The sequence below is a fragment of the Arachis duranensis genome, chromosome 4 (genome assembly GCF_000817695.3).
Source record: "Arachis duranensis cultivar V14167 chromosome 4, aradu.V14167.gnm2.J7QH, whole genome shotgun sequence".
In the NCBI taxonomy this organism is placed as follows: Eukaryota; Viridiplantae; Streptophyta; class Magnoliopsida; order Fabales; family Fabaceae; genus Arachis; species Arachis duranensis.
In genome coordinates, this window is record NC_029775.3 from 33,119,247 (window position 1) to 33,128,730 (window position 9,484).

A 9,484-nucleotide genomic window follows, 5' to 3' on the forward strand; every position below is an offset into this window, starting at 1 on the left:
AAAACAGTGAGAGAAAACAGTTAAGGTTTCGGAGATGTTTATTTTTCCAGATTAAAAGTTTTACCAACTATTTTAACAATGCATGATTTCATTCCCTGGCAAACTGTAAATGTCTAAACCCCGATCTATTAGTGATTTAGCCTCCTCTAACCTTCATTAACCGCCACTCTCATGGTCACTTAATTCCGATTAGAGGGTTAAGTTCAAAAACTAGTTTATGCCCACAAAATCCCTAATTACCCAAAGCTAACAGGATTATATGTCACATATCCCCATTAGTTCATGTAATTATCAATTTAGGAGGAATTTGTTTTCAAGCTGTTGTTCAAGTGAGATAACTTTCTTGAGAATCACAAGAACTCATGTAGAATAAATGTCATACTCTCGTTCCACCCAAATTTATAAGATTAAGAATGAAAAAAAATCCCTGAAACTGAATCAATACATTAATTAAAATAGAAAAGCAATAGTCTTAATCGATAGAATTAAAAAGAGCTCCTAACCTTAACCAAAGATGTTTAGTGGCTCATGACTTACAGAGAAAACAAGGGTTCTAAAAAACATCTGAAATAGAGAAGATCCGAATACAAGAGATTTTTTCCCTTTTATACTAACCTAATTTGATAAAATAAAATAATATATCCCAAAACTAAAAGGTATTGTTTGTAAATAAAAAGAAAAATACAAAAAAATAAAAATAAAATATAACTAATAAGTGCTAAATCCACTTGAGAAGCCCAAAGAGAGGGAATTCGGGCCAAGCTTGCTGGTGCTAAACGCCAGATGGGCGTTTAGCACCCTAGAGGGGGCAGCGCATTGCTGGCTTGTGTCCCTTACTGTCGTTAAACGCCAGTTGGGCATTTAGCGCCCGGGGGGTGCTGCCAGCTTTTCCTTTTTAGCTCCAAACTCTGCCGAGTTGCTCTGACTTTCACCTGAAATCATAAAAACACTAAAACAACTCAAAGTAACGTCCAAAGATGATTTTTGCACTAAAATTAATTAAAACTTAATAGAATCTAACTAAAAACAACTAGAAAATGATAAGAAAAAGGGTAAAAGATGCTCAAACATCACAACACCAAACTTAAATTGTTGCTTGTCTTCAAGCAACCAAAAACAATATAGGACCAAGAAGAGAAAATGCTTAAGACTTGAGTTGTCAATCAAGCTCAGGTCCAGTTGCTGAATATATAGGGCTAATGACATTCTAATTCTGAATAGTTTCGACAATTCACTATACTTTGAAGCTAAAAAATAATTGTATCTTTGAGAACTAGAACTCGGATGATATTATAGATTCTCTTCTTTAGGATCTAATTGATTATTGAACACAACTTGTTCTTTTCTTTTCTTTGGTGCTTTGCACCTTGAGCCTAGCTGTGACTCTTAGTGGTTTGTCTTCAAGCTTAACTTGAAACAAGAACATGACAAACACTTAACTGGGAAACTCCTAGAGTTCTAATTTTTCTTTCTATTTCTCCTCGTACTCTATAACAGCAACAGATCACAACTTTAGGTGTTTAATCTCAAGGGGTACTTGACACTTTCACACCACAAGCAGATGGTTAGGAAAAACCACTCTTTTGATCTTTAGATCAGTTTTGACCCTCCTAACCATTGATACCCAAAGCCTTTGACCTTTTTCTTTTGATTTTTCTTTTTATTACTTTTTGCTGTTTGTTTTGCTTTAAGAATCACTCTCTTTCTTATTTTAGAGAATCAATTATATTTCTCTAAGTTTCTGTTCTTCAAGAACTAATATTCTCAACTCCAATATCAAATATGCACAGTTAATTCATGCATTCAAAAATCGAGATAGTGTTATGCTGTGGAATTTATAACCCACAAACTAACCAACAAGTGCACCGGGTCGTACCAAGTAATACCTCAGGTGAGTGAGGGTTGATCCCACGAGCATTGATGGACTAAGCAATAATGATTGAATGGTTTACTTAGTTAGACAAGCAGAAAAGAGTGTTTGGATCTCAATTGCACTAAACAGAAAATTTAGTGAATTAATAAAGCAAGCAGTAAACGGGTTGTGGAATATATGAGTAAAACAGTTAAGGTTTCAGAGTTGTTTATCTTCCAGATTTCTATTTCTTACCAACTACTTTAATCATGCAAGATTAAATTCATGGCAAACTATGTGTGACTAAACCGTAATTTCTTAGACCTTTTTAGTCTCCTCTAATCTTTATCAACCACCAATTCCTTGGTCACTTAATTCCAATTAGAGGGTTAAGTTCAAATCTAGTTTATGTGCCACAGAAATCCTGATTATTCAAATATAAGAGGATTATATGTCACATATCCCGTTAAGTCCAGATAATTAGTGATTTAGGAGAAATTGTTTTCAAGCTGTTGTTCAAATAAATTGCTTTTCCTAGGTTTACAAGAACTCAATTAGAACAAGGGTCATACTTCCGTTCCACCAAGATTCATAAGATAAAGAATGAAAAAAATTCTTGAATTTGAAATCAATACATGAATTAAAATAGAAAAGTAATAGTATTAATCCATAGAATACACAGAGCTCATAACCTTAACTGTTTTCTCATATATATTTCACAACCTGTTTACTGCTTGCTTTCTAATTCTCTGAATTTACTGTTTAATGACATTGAACTCTCAACACCATTTTTTATTTGTTTGACTAAGTAAATCACTCAACCATTGTTGCTTAATCCATCAATTGTTGTGGGATCGACCCTCACTCACCTGACGTATTACTTGGTATGACCCTCACTCACCTATGCAGCATGCAACTCAACGTGTAAGTCCTTCTTTGGCGCCTAACTTGGAGAATCCCAAGTTAGGCACCACCAAGCCCGAGTGTGCCAGAAAAGAAATGTACACTATTATATATCGTTGGAAAGCTTTGGACGTTAGCTTTTTAATGAAGTTAGAATAATGTCAATTAGACCTCTTGAGTTCAAGTTATATTTGTTGGAGTGTAAGGAGGTCAGAGTTGACAGCATCATTCACTTTCTTCTCATCTTCTACAGAAATTCCATCAAATCCATCCGAATGCTACCTAAAATAAATAGAATTACACACAACTAAAAGTAGCATTCATAGTGGCTAAAAGATATTTAAGTCTTGATTAAACTTAGCAATTCAAATGCAAATTCACATGGAAAAGATAGAAAAGATTCTCACGCATCACAACACCAAACTTGAATTATTGCTTGTCCTTAAGATGTGAATTTGCATCACAACACCAAACTAATATAGGCTCAGGATGTGAATTTGCATGAGAAGTGAGTGTTCAATTAAGCTCATGTCTCTTCTTAAAGTGGGGTTTATATACTACCATCCTGAATAGTTTTGGCATCTCACTATCCTTTGAATCAGAGGAATGTCACTGTCATTTAGAATTGGAATCCGGATAATATTATGAAGTCTCTGACCTTTATACTTTGGTTTAATCCTTGAACCTAGAAAAACTTTTTTATTCTCTTTTCTTTGGTGCTTTGCACCTTGAGCCTAGCCGTGACTTTAAATGCTTTGTCTCAAGCTTTACGTGACACAAAAATACCACAAGCACTTGATGGGGGAACACTCTTTTGGTTCTGAATTTTTTTTCTTTCAATTACTCCCAAACAGTGGTGCTCAAAGCCTTTGGCATGCTCTGTTAAACACACTTGATCTCAACTCTTAGTGCTCTGTCTCAAGGATTACTTGACACATTTACACCACAAGCATATGACTAGGGAAATAACTCTTTGAGCATTTAATTATGTCTGACCTCCCTAGTCATTGATGCTCAGAGCCTTGGACCTTGCTTTTATTATTCTTTTGTTTCAAGGATTAATCTTTAGTTTACTTCAGAGAATTCGTAATAGTTCTCCAAATTCTTGTTCCTCATTACATCAACATCCTTTGATGCAAATTCAAATATGTACTGTTTATATCATGCATTCAGAATCACAGATAATACCACCACATTTATGTAAATAAGACTACTCTTTAATATAAACTCAATTTCTCATGCAATACATCATTTCTTTTTCTTTTTATCTTTGGATCCAAGCTCAATGAGCAGTACATGAGAAAACCTTTTAGAACTAAAAGCAAATAACAGAATTAAAATTAGCAAACTTAAACTATAACCTAGGAATTGAAATAACCAAAGATCATGCAGACACTAAGACAAAATAGCAGAAAATAGGAACATAACATAGTAATGGCAGAATAAAATAAGAAGTGAAAAAGGAACTAAGCCACCTCAGTCTCCATAGTGGGGATCTCTCTCCTCTGGATGTGGTCAATATGGTCCTCTCAGATGGCTAAAATCTTGTCTCAGCTGGGAAATCTCCTGGCGTTGAGAGTCTTGAGTAGCCCTCATCTGATCAAGGGTGGTGGTTAGATACTCCCAACGGTTGTCTTGTGTCACCCTCATCTACTCAACAGATGTATTGTTCTGCTGTCAGCGGCTATCCTGTGCGATCCTCATCTGCTCAATAGAGGAAGTAAGCTACTGCCAGTACTCCTGAGGTGGAAAGTAATGTCCCTGAGGTAATGGAGGCTGGTCCTATTGAGCTTCTTCCTCAGCTTGGTCTTCTCTGGGGACCCTATGTTGTTCCCTAAAACTCTTCATGGTCTTCTTAGTAATTGGTCTCCAATAGGAATGGTGAAATCATTATCCACTTTTACCTTTGCTGCTTCACACAGGTGGTAAATCAGATGAAGAAAACCAAGCCTAGCCTTCTTAAGAAGAATGGAGGCAATGTTATATATCTGTTATAGGATAATGTCTTCTACTTCCACCACTTCTCCTTTAATGATACAGTGAATCATAATAGCCCGGTCCACAGTGCATTCGGACTGGTTGCTAGTAGGCATGATAGACCTTCGAATAAAATCTAACCATCCCCTAGCTATAGGAAGAAGATCAGTGCTCTTTAGTTGGTTTGGCTTTACCTCTGCACTTATTCTCCACTGAGAACCCGGAATGCATATTTCTTTAATTATTTGGTCCAGTTACTGATCTCTATGCACACTCTCACTGTAGCAATTAGATGTATGATCTGGAGGTGGTAGATGGAGGGCCTATCGGATGTTTCTCGAACTGAAATCAATGACCTTTCCTCTTACATAGCTCTGATAATTCTTTTTATTGACTCCATCAACATCTTTGTAAGTGACGCAGAGATTGCCATAAAATTCTTGGACCATCAGTTGTCCAACCTCAGTGTGTGAGTTGCACAGAAATTGCCACCCTCTCTTCTGAATCTGAAATTAAATTTCCAGATATTCATCCAGTTGGAGCGCAAATCCCACTTCCGGAGTTACTGCATTCTTGTAAGTGTTCTGATGAGCGAATAATTTATACGCTTTTTGGCATTGTTTTTAGGTAGTTTTTAGTAGGATCTAGCTACTTTAAGGGATGTTTTCATTAGTTTTTATGTAAAATTCACATTTCTGGACTTTACTATGAGTTTGTGTGTTTTTCTGTGATTTCAGGTATTTTCTGGTTGAAATTGAGGGACCTTAGCAAAAGTCTGATAGGAGGCTGACAAAGGACTGCTGATGCTGTTGGATTCTGACCTCCCTACACTCGAAATAGATTTTCTGGAGATACAAAACTCCAAATGGCGCTCTCTCAACGGCGTTGGAAAGTAGACATCCAGATCTTTCCAGCAATATATAATAATCCATACTTTATTCGAGCTTAGATGATGCAAACTGGTGTTCAACGCCAGTTCTATGCTGCATTCTGGAGTCAAACGCCAGAAACACGTCATAAACTAGAGTTAAACGCCAAAAACACGTTACAACTTGGTGTTTAACTCCAAGAGAAGCCTCTGCACGTGTAAAGCTCAGGCTCAGCCCAAGCACACACCAAGTGGGCCCCAGAAGTGGATTTCTGCATTAATTACTTATTTTTGTAAACCCTAGTAGCTAGTCTAGTATAAATAGGACATTTTACTATTGTATTCAGTGTCTTTTGACCACGTTACATCTTTGGTCTCAGTTTTATTCTATTATACATCTTAGAAGGCTATTGATCACGTTCATGAGGGCTGGCCATTCGGCCATGCCTGAACCTTCATCACTTATGTATTTCCAACGGTGGAGTTTCTACACACCATAGATTAAGGGTGTAGAGCTCTGCTGTACCTCGAGTTTTAATGCAATTACTACTATATTTTATTCAAATTCAATCTTATTTCTGTTCTACGATACTACTCGTACTCCAATATGATGGATGTGATGATCCGTGACACTCATCATCATCCGTCCCTATGAACGCGTGCCTGACAACCACTTTCATTCTACAAGCGAAAGCTAGAGTGTGTATCTCTTGGATTCCGAAGCACGACGCATGGGTGCCCTCGCCGGACAACCAAGCCTTCCATTCTGTGAGATCAGAGTCTTCGTGGTATAAGCTAGAATTGATGGCGGCATTCATGAGAATCCGAAAAGTCTAAACCTTGTCTGTGGTATTCCGAGTAGGATTCCGGGATTGAATGACTGTGACGAGCTTCAAACTCAGGATTGTTGGGTGTGATGACAAAAGCAAAAGAATCAAGGGATTCTATTCCGACATGATTGAGAACCGACAGATGATCAGCCGTGCCGTGACAGAGCATTTGGACCTTTTTCACTAGAGGATGGGATATAGCCATTGACAACGGTGATGCCCTACATATAGCTTGCCATGGAAAGGAGTAAGAAGGATTGGATGAAGGCAGTAGGAAAGTAGAGATTCAGAGAGAGCACAACGTCTTCATACGCTTGTCTGAAATTCCCACCAATGATTTACATAAGTATTTCTATCTTTATTTTATATTTATTTATTATTAATATTCGAAAACTCCATAACAATTTATTATCCGCCTAACTGAGATTTACAAGATGACCATAGCTTGCTTCATACCAACAATCTCCGTGGGATCGACCCTTACTCATGTAAGGTTTATTACTTGGACGACCCAGTGCACTTGCTGGTTAGTTGTGCGAGGTTGTGAAGAAAGTGCTGAGTTATAAATGCGCATACCAAGTTGAATGCTATTGTTGATGATCACAATTTCGTGCACCAAGTTTTTGGCGCCGTTGCCGGGGATTGTTCGAGTATGGACAACTGACGGTTCATCTTGTTGCTCAGATTAGGTAATTTTCTTTTTTATTTTCTTTTCAAAAAGTTTTCAAAAATATTTTTCAAATTTTTCCCTTTGTTTTCGAAAAATCCTTCAGAGTTTTTAAGAATGAATTCTAGAGTTTCAAAATGGTATGCTGAAGCTTGGCTGGCCATCAAGCTTTAGACTAAGCTGGTATGATTCCTGGGATTTTGATTGAGGACTTTGAATTCATTACTTCCTTTTTCCTATATGTTTTTTGAAAAATATAAAATAAAATCCAAAAAAATTAATAAAATCAAAAAATCAAAAATATTTTCTGATTCTTGTTTGAGTCTTGTGTCATGTTTTAAGTTTGGTGTCAATTGCATATTCATCTTGTTCTTGCATTTTTCGAAAATTCATGCATTCATAGTGTTCTTCATGATCTTCAAGTTGTTCTTGGTAAGTCTTCTTGTTTGATCTTGATGTTTTCTTGTTTTATATCTTTTGTTGTTTTTCATGTACATTTTTGCATTCATAGTGTCTAAACATTAAAGATTTCTAAGTTTGGTGTCTTGCATGTTTTCTTTGCATAAAAAATTTTTCAAAAATATGTTCTTGATGTTTATCATGATCTTCAAAATATTCTTGGTGTTCATCTTGACATTCATAGTGTTCTTGCATGCATCATATGTTTTGATCCAAAATTTTCATGTTTTAGGTCATAATTGTGTTTTTCTCTCTCATCATTAAAAATTCAAAAATAAAAAAGTATCTTTTTCTTTTTTTTTCTCTCAAAATTTCAAAAATTTGGGTTGACTTAGTCAAAAAATTTTAAAATTAGTTGTTTCTTGTAAGTCAAGTCAAATTCTCAAATTTTAAAAATCTTATCTTATTAAAACTTTTTCAAAAATCAAATCTTTTTCATTTTTTTATTTAATTTTCGAAAATTTAATTTTTTTAAAATATTTTTCAAAAATCTTTTTCTTAGTTTTATCTTTATTTTCGAAAATTATGCTAACAATTAATGTGATTGATTCAAAAATTTGAAGTTTGTTACTTTCTTGTTAAGAAAGGTTCAATCTTTAAATTCTAGAATCTTATCTTTTAGTTTTTTGTTAGTCAAGTACTTAATTTTAATTTTAAAAATTAAATCTTTTCTAACCACATCTTTTTATCTTATCTTTTATATCATATCTTTTTCAAAAATTTGATTTTAAAATATCTTTTCAAACTTCTTATCTTCTTATCTTTTAAAATTGATTTTCAAATCTTTTTCAACTAACTAATTGACTTTTTATTTGTTTCTTATCTTTTTCAAAACCACCTAACAATTTTTCTCTCCATTCTATTTATTCATTCATTTACTAACACTTCTCTTCATCTCAAATCACTGCCCCTATCCTCACCCTTGTGTTTGGATTATTCATTCTTCTTCACTCTTATTCCGTTTCTTCTTCTACTAACAATAAGGAACCTCTTTACTGTGCCATAGAGGATTCCTCTTCTTTTTCTGTTCTCTTCTCTTTCATATAAGCAGGAAGAAGGAAAAAGGCATTCTTGTTGAAGCTGATCCGGAACCTGAAATGACTCTGAAGAGGAAACTAAGAGAAGCTAAAATACAACAATCCAGAGACAACCATACTGGAATTTTTGAACAAGAAAATGAGATGGCAGCCGAACCCAACAACAATAATGCAAGAAGGATGCTTGGTGATTATACTGCACCTACTTCCAAGTTTGATGGAAGAAGCATTTCAATCCCTGCCATTGGAGCAAACAATTTTGAGCTGAAACCTCAACTAGTTGCTCTAATGCAACAGAACTGCAAATTTTATGGACTTCCATCAGAAGATCCCTATCAGTTTTTAACTGAGTTCTTGTAGATTTGTGAGACTGTTAAGACTAATGGAGTAGATCTTGAAGTCTACAGGCTCATGCTTTTCCCTTTTGCTGTAAGAGACAAAGCTAGAACATGGTTGGACTCTCAACCTAAAGATAGCCTGGACTCCTGGGATAAGCTGGTCACGGCCTTCTTGGCTAAGTTCTTTCCTCCTCAAAAGTTGAGTAGGCTTAGAGTGGATGTTCAGACCTTCAAACAAAAAGATGGTGAATCCCTCTATGAAGCTTGGGAAAGATACAAGCAGATGACCAAAAAATCTCCTTCTGACATGCTTTCAGAATGGACCATGATAGATATATTCTATTATGGTCTATCTGAGTTCTCTAAGATGTCACTGGACCACTCTGCAGGTGGATCCATTCACCTAAAGAAAATGCCTGCAGAAGCTCAGGAACTTATTGAAATGGTTGCAAATAACCAATTCATGTACACTTCTGAGAGGAATTCCGTGAATAATGGGACGCCTCAGAGGAAGAGAGTTCTTGAAATTGATACTCTGAATGCCATATTGGCT

At 35.7% G+C, this 9,484-nt stretch overlaps 1 non-coding gene across 1 annotated transcript; it reads right to left on the reverse strand.

Annotated features, from left to right (window-relative positions):
* Positions 1-9,136: 9,136 nt before the first annotated feature.
* Positions 9,137-9,244, reverse strand: LOC127747259 (small nucleolar RNA R71). The gene has a single exon (XR_008009061.1). It is a non-coding gene; the product is annotated as a small nucleolar RNA R71 (small nucleolar RNA).
* Between the last annotated feature and the right edge of the window lie 240 nt (positions 9,245-9,484).